Source organism: Oratosquilla oratoria, chromosome 24, assembly GCF_046742065.1.
Source record: "Oratosquilla oratoria isolate Oo_2021 chromosome 24, ASM4674206v1, whole genome shotgun sequence".
In the NCBI taxonomy this organism is placed as follows: Eukaryota; Metazoa; Arthropoda; class Malacostraca; order Stomatopoda; family Squillidae; genus Oratosquilla; species Oratosquilla oratoria.
The window spans coordinates 42,015,919-42,030,918 of record NC_134800.1 but is presented as its reverse complement, the minus strand read 5'-3'; the positions used below and the strand labels follow the sequence as shown (position 1 = coordinate 42,030,918).

The window sequence follows — 15,000 nt, the reverse complement described above, 5'->3', positions numbered from 1 at the left end:
CCCTCCGGCCGATGTCGAGGCGCCGGGATATTTGTTTTGAGAGCTGAGGGTCCGTTCCGCGTATCTGAATACACGTGGAAGGGCCGCTTCCTGAAGAGCGGTGGGCCTTCGCCGCGGGCACAAAGACGCCGCCGAGCGGAAGGTTACGCCTAAGTATACGGTAACCCCTTGTGCCTGCCGGCATCCTTTACAGTCTTTATTCTTCTAAAGCCCCGGAGGATCCCACGGAGATGAATAAAATCGCCTGGCGGCAGGAGGTGGTCCCTTAAGTTGAAGGATGTGTCTCCATTTGAATAAAATCAGTTGTAATTGACCTGAATGAAATATCTAGCTGGTGGTCTGGAACCCCCACAGCAACCTCTGTTATGACACCTCAAACACCTGCATGATTTCAGTAACTGCAACTTTAGTGCAACCTTTGACAACTGCTCAATCTCTGTCATGACAACCCCGGCACCTCCATACGACCTTGAATAAGCACCTAAGAATCTTCATGGTGACACCTTCAACACCTCTGTGATACTCCTGGACTAACGCAACCTTTGATACCTCCTTCACCTTCACAACATCGACCTCCTCCGCTCCTCCTCCTCCTCCAGTTCCCCACTCCCCTTTCCCGCCTACATCTTTTCTTCCTCTTTCTCCTCCTCTTCCTTCTTCTACTCTCCTCTTCCTCCTCTATTTCCTTCTCCCCTCCTCCTCCTCCATTTTCCTCCTCCTTTCCTGCCTCCATCGATTCTTTATCTTCCTCTTCTTCTTCCTCCTTTCCTTCTCTTCCTCCTCCTCCCCTTTCTTCTTCTTTGACCGGTCACGCCCTATCCCACCCCGCCGAATGCCACGAAAGACAAAATTTCTATCAGAAGCTCGTGTGGTTCCGCTCTTCCTCCTCCTCTTCCTCTTCACCTTCTTCATGTGCCATCTGCTCATCTTTTTCCTTTTCATCTTCCTCTTCCTCTCCTTCGTCATCTTATTCGTTTTAGTTTCTTTTCCCTTTTACGTTTCTTTCCATTTTAATTTTATTCGCTGTTTTTATTTGTAGTTTGACAATCTATTTTATTTTGTTCTTCGTATATACCGCTTTCTCCTTGTTCCTACTTTATCTCTTTCAACTTCTTTCTTTTCGTCCTCTCTCTTCTACCACCTCTTCCTCCTCGTCTTTTACCATCTCTATCTTCTCCTCCTCCCTATTCCTCCACATCCTCAACTCCTTTCTCCCTCCTCCACTCTTTTCTTTCAGCTCCTCCTCTTCGTCTTTTACCATATTCAACTTTTCTTCCTCCTACTATTATTCCTCCCAATTCTTCCTCCTCTTCTTCCTCCTACTATTATTCCTCCCCATTCTTCCTCCTCCTCCTCCTCCTCTTCTTCCTCCATTCCCTCCTTCCTCTTCCTACTCCTCCTCCTCCTCCCTCTTCCTTCGGCCCCTCCTCCTCTTTTTCCACCGCCTAACACATTTGGCTCTATTTGACGGGCCAGCCCCTTGGCTTAACATTGATTTTACAACACGAACAAGTGCATGCAATAGTGTGCAGCGTACGCAGTTGCAGGTCAAATCTCACCGCATGCACGCACACACGCACGCAAACACGCAACAATCTCTTTCCCCTCTCTGTTACGCACACACTTGCACGCAAATACATCATTTTGCATGAGCACGCACGCACACAATCACGCAAGCAACCTCACTCAAACAGAGAAGACCTGATGGAAAATCACTGATTAATATACATACACACTCAGAAAACACGCACGTGCGTGCAAACTCCCCGCATAGACTCACGCACGCAGACCCAATGCCACACCCATCTATACACGCAATTCCACGCAATCTCACGCACGCGAGTGCGTTCATGCTTGCTGAAGTGTTTTTACTCCGTCTGTTGGTACGTCCGCGGGGCGGCCGGCGGCTAGCGTGTGAGTAGCGGCCGGGGAAACGGGATGATCGTGCGGTTTAACCTCATCATTTGAAAACCCGCCATAGCATTACCTCTCCCCAGAACCTTCTCCGTGATATCCCTGGGCAAGGATAGGCTGTGCTAATCATGCATCACGAGGCGGTACATTTGTCCTCCGGGGAGGAAGAGGGGAAGGAGGAAGGGGGTAGGAGGGGAGAACGAGGTGGGGTAGGGTGAGGGTGGGGATGGGGTGTTATGTTATCACGACTCTAGTCAGGTTTAAACAAATATTTTTCGTTTGCGTGTACTTCGAGCTATCCACCTTTTATTTATTTATTTATTTATTTATTATTATTATTTTTTTTTTTTATATATATTTTTTTTTACAAAGGATTACAAAGGCGGAGCGCGCCGACAGGAGACCTTTTGGTCCATAACTACGTTGGATACGAAAAAATATAACAATGGTAAATAAATAAAAATAAATAAAAAACATAATAATATAAATGATAATGAAACCTTTCGACATAGGACCGAGTCGCATTTTTTTTTTATCATGAAGCACTTATCACACTACGAACTTAAGACAAAGAAGTGCCACGGAGATGAATGAAATAGTCTGGCGGTAACCAGAGTAAGAGGGAAAGTGTTTCCTGGTACGGAAAAGGTAAGGTATGCCTGAGAGCGTCTCGAAGTCCTTCTAGGACCTTCGCTCGAAGTCCTTCTTGGACCTTCGCTCGAAGTCCTTCTTGGACCTTCGCTCGAAGTCCTTCTTGGACCTTCGTCTCCGGCGGGAGAAAGATCCTTACCACTTCCAGAAGGAAGAGATCCCGCGCCTTCCAACCTCTAGATATAATTATGGCTTAAGGGGTTTAGCTGGATGTTGTTCTAGCCTCTAAGAGTAGGCTTAAGAAGGAAATAGACAAGACCTGGTTTATCAACGGAGTCGTTAGCGGAAGGAATAGACTTAATAACCATGTAGTGAGCGCTGAAACTATTGATTGTTTGAAGAGAAGGTTAGACGATGTTATGAATGGGGATGATAGGTGATAAAGGGAATGGGACTGCCTAGTGTAGGCCTTATGGTCTCTTGCAGTCTCCTCCATTCTTATGTTATTAAGGCTCATTTCCCCCTAAGCCAGCAGAATACAATCGTTTGCCGAGAGCCTGCTGGGGGTGGTGGTAAGTCGAGGAGACATGACCCCACGGTAAAGGAGGTAATGCTTTCTTTGTGTGTTTGTCTATCCACCTGCCCATCCATCTCGATCCGATGTGAGGTTGACTAAAGCCGACTATTACGCCCCCCCCCCCACCAAAGCCCCCATGGCAGCCTCCATCACTGCCGCTTGTTCGTCACCGCCCACTTCGAGGTAGCCGCCTCGGGTGGTGGCAGGGTCAAGGAAGGGTGAGATGGTTGGAGGAGGACCGAAGAAGGCAGGGTGGAAGAAAGGGTGCACGATGGAAAGGTGAGATTATGTGATAGGGATCTCGGCTCTAAAACCTTAAAAGAAATGCTGAGGTGGATCTTGCTCAAGGACGGGGTTTTAGGCTGACCCTTGACCTTTGGTCAACCTTTTCCTCCACCTTGACTTCGAGAACAACCCAAAGAGGGTTTTAATGAATAGCAATATCAAATAGAAAAGTAATATATAAAGAAGCTAGCGAAAAAACATAATAATTGAATAATCAAATAAACAAATAAATTGAATCAGTATACGAGTAGATGAATAGGCAAATAGAGTATAGATATATATATAATTGATTGATGAATAGATAAGTAAATAGATGATAAATCAACCATTCAATCAATCAATAAATAAAACATGAAAAAAGACCATAAAATTCTTAATATACCATTTAAAAAAGAAGTCTGTTTTACTTCCGCTCGTAAACAGTCCTGCATTTGCTAGATCCCTCAAACGAGAGCAAAACAGTTCTGAACAAAAGTTCTATACCAGCTCAATAGGTTTCACCTAGTAAATACAACGCTGTTGTAAAGTATCTGCATTATTTATCTGTGATTCATTCATCTTATACTGAAAGGCTTATTGTGAAAAAGAGAAGAGAGAGAGAAACAAATAAAACGATACACACACACGCGCACACACACACACACACACACACACACACACACACACACACACACACACACACACACACACACACACACACACACACACACACACACACGGTATATATGTGTGTATATATGTATATATATGTATATATATATATATATATATATACACATATATACCATGAAACCCAAAGGGAAAGATCAGAACCTTTGAAATTCATCAAAGGGATCTATCTCTAATTTCTACTCAACGAGGTAGACAGAGGCGCCCGGATTACTTACATTGTGGAGTTTGTAGTAGAGTCCGCAGGCGTTGCAGACGGGCTCGCCGTTGCTGTTGCGTCTCCAGAGGGTCGTCGTGGTCGTCTTGCAGTTGACACAAGACGTTCCTTCACGACGGTTGGCGGACTGCGCGTGTAGGGAGACAAAAGCTCAGTCAAGCATGTTGTGACGAATGAAATAGAATGAAAATAAAATGAAATAAGATGAAATAAAAATGAAATGAAATTTGAATAGAATAAAATATAATAAAATAAAGCTAAATAAAATTAAATAAGCTGAAAATGAAATTGAATAAAGTGAAATGGAATTAAATAGATTAAAATGAAAATAAAATAAAATGAGATAAAATGAAATTAAAATGAAATGAAATATATCAGAACAAAATTACAAAATAAAATGTCAAGACGAAATGAAATTAGTATGAACTGAAATAGATTAGAATTAAAGGACAAGATGAAATAAAACAATACAAAAATAGAATGAAATAGAACAAGATAAGATAAAAGAAAGTTACGTCAAAATAGCTTGTAACGACTGGTGAGCTAGTGAGGTACCAAAGTCAACGTTAAGAAAAAAATTCAGCTCAATTTTGGTTTTAATTTTACTCTGGCTAATATAATGATTTGATTTTATTCCGATTGTGTGTGTATTCACCTTGGTCTTTGGATCACTTGTCGGACTCGTGATCGACAGCTATTTCTCTCTCGGAAGAGAGCTCAGAGCTCGTATGACCGATCTATGGGTAATGTTATGACGTTGCACACACACACACACCTCCAACTCCTCGCCCACGAGAGTCAGAGTAACGACCCGAAGCGCAGCGATACCGAAATAATTTCGGCCCTGGGCAGGATTCGAACCAGGTACTGCTGCACCTCCGTACTGACAGTCCAGTACTCTATCAACCGCGCCACCGAGTGTGTGTGTGTGTGTGTGTGTGTGTGTACATACGTGTATATGTACCTGCATGTGTACATATGTTTGTTTTAAGGTACTGGGAGGAACTGACCAAATTCAATGGTCCAATTTTATAAAAGATGGAACGATAAGAACAACCCTACCCCCCTCCATCCACTCCCCATAGCCCCTTCAGGGCTCCTCCTCTTTGATGGAGGCTTGATAAGACACCAGCGCCAATAGTCTTCCTGGTAAATCGATATGTTTCTAGATATATCAATAGAGAAATCATTGATCAATAGACGAGTAAACTCTTGAGACGTACTTCCATAAAGTTAGGTCATGTTATGGAATCTAGTTTACCAATGCTTCTATCCTTGTGACCAATTAAGTGTCGAAGTTAGTTCAATATATATATATATATGTATATATATATATATATATATATATATACATATATATATGAATATATGTATGTAAATAATAATAATAACAATAATGATAATATTGATAACAATAATAACAATAATAATGATAATGATGATAATGATAATGATGGTAATGATGGTAATAATAGTAATAATAGTAATAATAGTAATAATAGTAATAATAGTAATAATAGTAATAATAGTAATAATAGTAATAATAATAATAATAATAATAATAATAATAATAATAATAATAATAATAATAATAATAATAATAATAATAATAATAATAATAATAATAATAATAATAATAATATCAATGATAATAATGATAATACTAATGGTAATTATAATCATTGTCATTATAATCAATATTAATATTATTATTGTTGTTATTATTATTATTAATTATTAATTATTATTATTATTATTATTATTATTAATATTATTATTATTGTTATATTATTATTATTATTATTATTATTATTATTGTTATATTATTATTACTATCATTATCATTATCATGATTTATTATCAATATGATTATAATTTTTTTAGTGTTATTACTGTCATGACTGCCTGAATTATTCTGACATTTACTGGCTAAACGCAGCTCACCGTTCGCTGTTTGGGTTTGATGAGGGGACGGTTCTGGCCGTTCATCTTGTAGTAGAGTCCGCAGGCGTTGCAGAGGTAGTGCCCGTTCCCGTCTCGGCGCCAGAGCGGCGTCGAGGTGGCGCCACAGTTCACACACTCGCGGCCCTCTGCTTGAAGGTCGAGAGCGACGAGGACGAAGACGAGGACGAGGACGAGGAAGAGAGAGAAGGAGAATGAGGTGAATTATTTGACGGGGCGTGAGAGGTAAGCTTCTCTACATTGGGTATGTTGTTTTGATTGAATGGATGTTGGTCTTATGTGTTACGGGGTGCTGTTGATGGTGGGGCCTCTACAGCTTGTATGGTGTATGTACAGTATGTATATGTATATATATATATATATATATATATATGTATATATATATATATATGTATATATATATATATATATATGTGTGTGTGTGTGTGCGTGTGTGTGTGTGTATATATGTATATACATATGCATATATATATATGCATATATATATACATATATATACATACATATATATATATACATATATATATACATATATATATACATATATATATACAGTATATATATGTATATATATACATGTATATATTGTAGACCTATTATATATTGACTAGCATATATTATTTAGTTACAGCACGCATACACATACACACACACACACACACACACGCACACAAGCGCACACACATACAAATACGCACACACACACACACACACACACACACACACACACACACACACACACACACACACACACACACACACACACATACAAAGACACACACACACACACACACACACACACACACACACACACACACACACACACACACACACACACACACACACACACACACACACACACACACACACACACACACACACACGCCTCAACTCACCTGTGCTAGACCTCTTGGAGTTTTTGTTCTTGTCCTGGGACGGTGACACCGAACTCTGAATGGAACCGAAGGGCTTGCCGAACATGGAGGACATGCCGGAGGACGGATAGAACCCGGTGTACCCGGAGGTGGTCGTGAAGTCCATTGCCCCATGCGCCGTCGCGTACCCGGAATATCCCGGGGCGTGGTGGGTTCCGGCGTGACTTGGGGAGAGAGACAACGACGAGGACTTCGTCGCCGCCATGCTGAAGGCGGTGGTGAAGGCTGGGGAGAACGGGTCGGCCTTGACCTCACTCCCGGTACCCACGGCACCGGAGGCCTCGGCGACCGGTGAGGAGATTCTGTCTGGACTTAGCCTGGCGCTGTTCTCCTGCTGGTGCAACTGGTGGTGTTGGGGCTGCTGTTGCTGCTGCTGTTGCTGCTGGGTCTGTTGGGCTTGTGTGGACGACTGCTGCTGGGGCATAGGGCTGGTGCTCATGGGCTGATCCTGACTGGAGGCTGCGGCGACGGCGGCAACGGCGGCGGCTGCGGCGGCGCTGGACTCTTCAGGAGGTGTGGGAGGGTAACCGTAGCTGGCGTAACTCTGTACGCTGGGGATCTGATGGGGCTGGTGGGCTGGGCTGGGCTGGTAGGCCTTGGAGAAGGGCGTGTGCCAGGAGGAGGCTGCGGCGGCGTTGTAGGCAGAGGCGGCGTTCATCTTGTCGGCGGCTGAGGCTCCGGGGGCGCCTAGCCAGGAGTGAAGAGGCGTCGGGAAGTGAGGGGTGCGGTACATACTACTTTGGGCGAAGCGACCTGTAGGGGGAAGAGAGGAAAAAATGTAGCATTTTTCACATATTCATTTTTTATACTTTCAGAGGAAAGAGAGAGAGAGAGAGAGAGAGAGAGAGAGAGAGAGAGAGAGAGAGAGAGAGAGAGAGAGAGAGAGAGAGAGAGAGAGAGAGCGACCGAGAGAGAGAGAGAGAGAGAGAGAGAGAGAGAGAGAGAGAGAGAGAGAGAGAGAGAGAGAGAGAGAGAGAGAGAAAGAACGTATTAAAACCATGTCGCCTTGAAACAAAAATTTTAAGTTAAGTTCCTTATTTTTTTTAGACACGGATAAAATTCAGGGTATATATATATATATATATATATATATATATATATATATATATATATATATATATATATATATAGTACATCTGCATGTACAGAAATGTTGTATCTGCATATGTATGTTGGCTGCGTATACATGCACGTGCGCCCATCAGACCATGTGTATAAGATCTAATTCCGGAAGACCAGTACAGGAGGCCCACACCACAAGTTCCTTTTGCTACAGTCGCTACTTCAGCAGTCCCCAGGTTTCCCCACTTCCTTGCTCCGCCCTCGCCGCGCCCTCGTATGGCCGTGACCAGGCAAGGGTGTTAATGAGCCGTGGCTACTTGGAGCCCCCGGCCCGAAGAATTTATTGTCGGAGTGGAGTTCCTCAGGGTCCAGCCCCAGAACCCTCCGAAGAAGCTAACCTCAAACCCTAAATTGCTTCCCCGCCCCTTTCTGTCCAGGTGTCGACACCCTACCCTTCTATCCCCCTTCCCCTTCTCATACTCATCCTTCCTCCATAGCTATTTGTTCTGAGTGCCTGTCTTGTAACAGCTTTGCCATGACAACTTGTGGTGCCTCTCTGTTTGCACCCTTGGTACCTCATTCCTAGCTGCGGTTATGACCCGATGCAGATACCTCACTTGTAGCTGTTGCTATGAGTGACTGTGGGGGCTTCACTTGTGTTGCCATGACTACTAGAGGGTGCATCACTGGAAGGTATTTCGTTACCCAAGAGTGTCTCACAGCTTCTGTCGTGGGCACTTGTAAGTACTTGAGTCATATATGTTACCTTGTGTTGCTTGCTAGTTGGTACTGTTTTGACTACGTGTAGGTGTTCCGTAGCTGTGGATGTCGTAACAGAAGTTGTCTTTCATATTTTTGGGTGACACATTTATGTCAACTCCTTTCATTACATGCGGAAGCTTCAAGTCACTGGATCCCCCTCTCTCCATATTTCATGGTAGTGCCTCACTAGATGACTATGTTACTGATCATGTTTCAATTGTTGAAAACTTTTTTATAACTGAAACAAGGGCTAAGGGAAGAAATAGAAGAAGAAGGAAAGGAAGGGGAATTAGAAGAAGGAGGATGAGGTGAACAGAAAAAAGGGAAGTGGTTTCTAAGTGGCGAAAGGAGGAGGTAGGGAGGGAAGAAGGGAGGTAGGGAGGTAGGGAGGAAGGGAGGAAGGGAGGAAGGGAGGAAGGGAGGGAGGTCAGGCGCGTGTGCGGGGACTCTCTTCCGCCCAGCAGTCATTCCCTCCGACAGGTTTACCCACAGAGAGGGGAGACTCCGGCGGGCATAATGGAGGGTGACAGTTAACATCTGTATTTGGCAATTACTGAGGTTGGGAGCTTTCAGGAGTAATGGCGGATGTTTAAATATATGAGCTCGCGGCGCGCTCTTGGCGGCCCAAAAGGACCCTTCTCTCCTTTAACCCATTTTCGAAAATTGGGGGAAGAGGAGATTCTTAATGTGCCCAAGAAGGGTGAGGAACCAAGGACTTTGATTTTTTTTTTTTTTTTTTTTTTTTGTAAGTAAGGTCTTCTTCAAAAGACTGAAGACCTGGTGGCATCAAATGTTCCTCAGGAGACCTCGGCAGGAAACTTCAAGATTACTTAGGCGACCTTTTGGTCTCTTAAAGGGTCTTATTTGTTAAGTAAATCCGCACCCTACTCTCATTCTAGTGTATGAATGCAAACACACACATACAGTGTTTATATTTAAATCAGCACCTACACATTCTCAGGCATACATTCACTGTATTAAAGTACGCACACACTTTATACACATGTATATATGCAAACATTTGTGTTTGCAAATTATACATATATGTGTTTATAGATACATGCATACATACATGTATACATACACTCATCCATACATACATATACACATACACACACACACACACACACACACACACACACACACACACACACACACACACATACACAGTATTTCTGCAAGTCGTTACTCCAACTCTCGTGGGCGGGGAGTTGGGTGTGTGTGTGCTTGTAAGGTCACAGCATTACTCATAGATCGGTCATATATGAGCTCTGAGCTCTCTTTCGGGAGGGTAACAGATGTCGATCACGAGTCCAACACGTGATCCAAGACCATGGTGAATCACACACACACACACACACACACACACACACACACACACACACACACACACACACACACACACACACACACACACACACACACACACACACACACACACACACACACACACAAACACATAGGATAACAATAACGTAATGTTCTACGTGATCACGTGATTGTCTCGCGGTTTCTCTTTCACGTGCCCCTCACCTGATCTTCCTCCTCCTCCACCACTTCCTCCTCCTCCTTCTCCTCCTACAACGTGACGCTAAGTCATCCTCGAGCTTTCCGAGGAGTGAGTGAGTGAGTGAGTGAGTGAGGGAGGGAGGGAAGGAGGGAGTGAGGGAAGGAGCGAGGGAAGGAAGGAAGGAGGAAGGGGTGGAGGGAGGAAGGAAGGGAGGTAGGAGGGATGGATGGAAGGAAGGAAGGAGGGAAGGAGGGATGGATGGAGGAGGGAGGGAAGGAGGGATGGATGGGGAGGGAGGGAAAGAGGGAGGGAAGGATGGATGGATGGATGGATGGATGGATGGAATGATGGAGGGAGGAAGGGAGGGAGGGAAGGAGGGATGGATGGATGGGTGGCTGGAGGGATGGATGGATGGATGGAGGGAGGGAGGGAGGGAGGGAGAAAGCTCATCCTTGGCTCAGGAGGTCAGCATCGGTCTCTCCGGTCATCGACGGCGGGACGCCTGCGGGGGCCATCGTCTCCGGGACGAGTCATAAAAGCGATCTCTGGGATTTCGGGGAATAATCGAAGACGCAGGGACCTCGTTGGGCCGGGGGGGGGGGAGGGGTGTTCTCGAGGATGGGTGGCTGAAGGGACTGTAGAAGGGGCCCCAGTGAGGAGGCGTCTATGCCCAGGGCCCTTCAGAGACGGCTGGTATTCACTTGTGAACAGCAAAAGCGTTTTCATCCTTATGGAAGAGAGTTTGTGTGTGTGTGTGCATTTATATGTACACATATATGTATACACATACAGTCGATGCAAAACACACACACACACACACACACACACACACACACACACACACACACACACACACACACACACACACACACACACACACACACACACACACACTTGCATAATGCACATGTTATCATAGCTGTTGCCATTTCTTTATACCGGAATCACACGTGTTTACGTGTAAACATACAAGACCCACAGCGGTCCTTAAGCGTAAGTAGGCCAAGACCGAGCGACCAATAACCTAACTGACCAATCAGCGAAGCGCAAATTCACAGCGACAAATTGGAAGCGTGAGGAACCCTCATAGTCACGCCGGCTCGCGTGTACGCACATGCGCGCTAGTAGGCCTAAGGCGCGTGACGTGTTCCTCACTGTCACTGGTGTAAACTTACATATGTCCGAACTCTCTACGCTGGTTCAAGTATACAGGACTCGAACCCGTTCGTGTCCTGTATGTGGTGACTACATGTACTTCAAATGGGTTAAGAACTTTAACAATGGCGATACGGACAAGGTCATCATATTAAGACACCAGGGCAGGACTCGTAGTAATGTATCTAAATTAGGCAATTTTAGGTTTAAGAAAGGAATAGGGAAGAACTGGTTTACTAATAGAGTAGTTAATAAATGGAATAGACTTCGTAACCATGTACTGAGCGCTGAAACTGTCGGTTGTTTTAAGAAAAGGCCAAATAACATTATGTATGGGGACGATAGGTGGTAAGGGACATGGAACTGCCTGGTGTAGGCCTCACGGTCTCCTACATCACCCTTGTTAAAGCCCTTAACCCATTTCAATACCTCAATTGGACAGTTCGGGTGTTTGAAACACGATTTTTCTTACTCTGTCTGACGCCAAGTGATTTTATTCAGCTTAGGGGAAACCCTTCCACAGCGTGACCGTTACTGTGATGGGTGCATATATTGGGTTGATTAAACTTATATGGCCTCCGTTATGAGAACAAGAGTTAAATGACTAGCAAATATTTCAATGCCAAACCTACAATTTAATTTTAGGTGCACATAAAAAAAACAAAAAAACTACTAACTACCGACCGACCCGTGACGTCACAAGGAATCGACCCGAGGCCCGGCCGGTCGACCGGGCGTAATAAGAGACTCGGGTTGCATTCATTTGCATGTAACCGGCTCATCATCCGGCCCGAGTACGGCCCTCCCGGTTCCTGGATATTAATAAAAATCACCAACCGACTCCTAGCACCAACTCACTGATGTCAAAGTTCTGAAGCAGTTTACTTTAGGAGACGCTTAACTACGGCCGAAGCCTTCACATTTGCCTTGTGTGTTTGGGAGTCAGAGCTAAGGGTAGTTATCAGTAAGGCCTGTTCATACTAGCGGTTCAGTTACAATGTAAGTTAATGGAAGCGTTCACACACAACCGAATTTCTAGACAATACATTGGGCTTCGATGTCGATCCATGACCTGGGGTTGCATGTGCGATGGTGGCGAAATCGGAGGCGCTCTTAATTGCTCGGCCTGCGAGCTTCCTACCACGAGAAGATACCATTTCACTAGCTTCATTGGCTAAACTTATATAATTTACAGATAGACTATGAAAAAACCAGTAAGCTAGACCAACTCACTTTAACTAGAAAACCAGGTAAAGTTCTAGTACCTGGTTACAGAAAGTCTTTGCCAAGGCTTGCGAAATGTTTAAAAGTACGACCAAGACCCGAAAGGATTCGAATCAAAGACTTTTGAGCCACAGGTTGAACACCTGTACACGCGGCACCTGTCATAAACATGAAAGTCCAGCAGGTGTCTGGGAGGCCAGGGGGACCCTCCGGGCACACCCAAGACTTCGCTGTGGATAAAAGCCCAGAATTTGTACTTTTGGTCAACAATACATCAAGGGCGAGGTCGAGCTTGTCCTTCAAGCTTTCCCATGACACTTCGTCCGATTTCGTCCGGGTCTTTGGTGAATGCCCATAGACTGAGTGATTGTGATCGAAAACCAAAGAGACCGGAGGACCCTTGGCAACCCTCAGACGGTTTCTAAATTAATTTATTTACCAAAGCGGCTTCACCGCTTCTGTAGCGTTGGCGGCGGCGGGGGATGAGGCGGCTGTAGATGTTGTGACAGCGACGGCGAGAGAATAAAGGATCTCGGAAAGGTGGCTGGCCTGTCAGCTAAAACTGGCTTTCCTCTTTGAATGCTTTTGTTCCTCCAAACGGTTCCATTCAGCTGGTGGACCCTCACTTCACCGAAGGGACCAAGACCACCTTGATTAGTCCCTTCACACTGGTGACAACACACTTTACAGATATTATTCTGGTTAAAGTGAGAGGATTTATACGATGATGTTCATTTTGCCATCTCTCCCCAATTTTTCAGAGGTCTTGGTTAGGTTAGATTAGGTTAGGTTGGTAAATTAACTTCATTTAGATAAGTTTAGTTATTAGATTAGGTCAAATTTTCTTTAGATTATATTATTTTAGTTAAGAATAGAATAATTATTGCTAGGATTATCAAACTATCACCGTACTGACGGCGATACCGATCGAATATGGTGTATTCTTTCCATAGCAACCTCAATATTTTTGTCTAAAGGTGCTATATTTTCGTCAAACATAGCTATAGCTTTGTCTTAACCCATCAAAGACATTATTGAGAGGATTAGAGGTTTGACCAAAGTCGGTTCGAAGCTTCTGTAAATCCTCACAGGAACCGAACGGGGTTCGAAAACACCTCGGTGCGATTCAGTGAACCCTGAGGCACTTCGCTCTTCGTGAGAGTTGGCGTTAGGTCGGCCTGCATGAGCTGTGCGTCGGATGAATTATTTATCCTTTCTTTCGTTATTGACGTTGTTACATAGCTATTCTTGTTTTTTATGTTATTAGAGTTATCGTTAGTCATGGTTGTTGTTACCAATACTGTTATTATCTTTATTATCATTGTAATCACGAATATTATCATTACCTATCGTGATTATCACTGTGATTATCATTATCATCACTTATGATCAGACGTCAATGGCCATTCATATCTTTATCATCATTATCGACATCATTATCATTATTGTGTCTTCTCCTTCAGTGTCTATTCCTCTAATGTGATCTGGTCATGGTATCAACACGTTCTAGTCATGAAGAAGACTTCCCAATTATTTTGAGTTTGTTGTCCACGAAAATGAAAAAAATCTAAAGAACTCGAGGGCCTTTACAAGAAGGAATGAATCCAAGAATTTCTGGAACGCCTCGCAAATTCTATCATTGCTGTGCTGGAGGGAGATTAAAGGGTGGATATAGGGAAGACGAAGGGAAAGAAAAAGGGATTTAGGGAGGGAAAGAGAAAGAGAGGAAATTGGCGGAAGAGGAAGGAAAGAAAAGGGGAAAGAGGAAGGGGAGGGAAAGGGAAGAGAAAGGGGGGAAGGGGAGGGGAAGAAGAAGGGGAGGAGAGGGAAAGAAAAAGGGAAGTAGGGAGGGAAAGAGGCAGGGAAAAAAGGGGAAGAGGAAGGGGAGAGGAGGGAAAGAGAAAGGGAAGTAGGGATGGAGAGACGAAGGGAAGAAGGGGATTAAGAGGAATGGGAGGAGGGGAAAGGAACGGGAGGGAAAGGAAAGAGAAAGGTGAGGTGGGGAGGGGAAGGAAAAAGAAAGGGAACTTGGGAGGGAAAGAGGAAGGGAGCTAGGGAGGGGAAGAGGGAGGGTAGGGAAAGAAAGGCGAAGGGGAGTTACTGCTAATCCTCCCCCGAACCACAACTATACCCGGAG

The 15,000-nt window shown here is 44.2% G+C and overlaps 1 pseudogene; it reads right to left on the bottom strand.

The window, feature by feature from the left end:
- LOC143038576 (uncharacterized) overlaps positions 1 to 15,000 on the bottom strand; it is a 35,315-nt pseudogene that overhangs the window by 7,731 nt on the left and 12,584 nt on the right.